Source organism: Tupaia chinensis, unplaced genomic scaffold (genome assembly GCF_000334495.1).
Source record: "Tupaia chinensis unplaced genomic scaffold, TupChi_1.0 Scaffold144017_1, whole genome shotgun sequence".
Lineage (NCBI taxonomy): Eukaryota > Metazoa > Chordata > Mammalia > Scandentia > Tupaiidae > Tupaia > Tupaia belangeri.
Window position 1 is genome coordinate 164,355 of NW_006203869.1, and position 683 is coordinate 165,037.

Here is a 683-nt window from a genome sequence, read left to right on the forward strand (position 1 = left end):
TAATCTAGTGGCCTAAAAAAAAAAAACCTCCAAAAAAAAAAAAAAAAAAAAAAAGAAAGAAAGAAAGAAAAAAGAATGTTTGCATCTAAGTTCATCAAGGATATTAAGCGATAGATTTATTTTTTGTGGTGATCTTGTCTAATTTTACGGTAAGCTGGCCTTATAGAATGAGTTTGAAACACCCCCCTCTCAGGTTGAATTTTTGAGAAGTGTGTAATAACAGTTGATGTTGAACTGTGGGTTGCCATGTGAGATCCGGCTTCCTAGTCATAGTGCTTAACCACTGCACATGGGGCCAGCCAGATAGCAATCACATTTTACTTGAATAATGAGTTTAGAGGCTAGGAAAAGATTCAGTTTTTGCTGTAGAACATGGTCTGCAAACTGTGACCCACAGGCCAATCCGGCCTGTGTGTGGTTTGTGTCTATACAGCCCACAGGCTAAGAGTTTACTTTTTCTTTTTTGATATATATATATATATAATCTCGTGATTTTGGGCACACACACATGTGCCCAGTGTGTTTCAAGCCTTTGGGTCCAGGACTCAAAAGCAGTTGGCTATGTGAACCACTATACCACCTGCTGGCCTCAAGATTTTCCATTTTTTTAAAAAGAATGATTTAACTTTATTTATTCATTCATTTTGCTTTAATTTGACCAGAGGGAGACACAGAGAGATAGA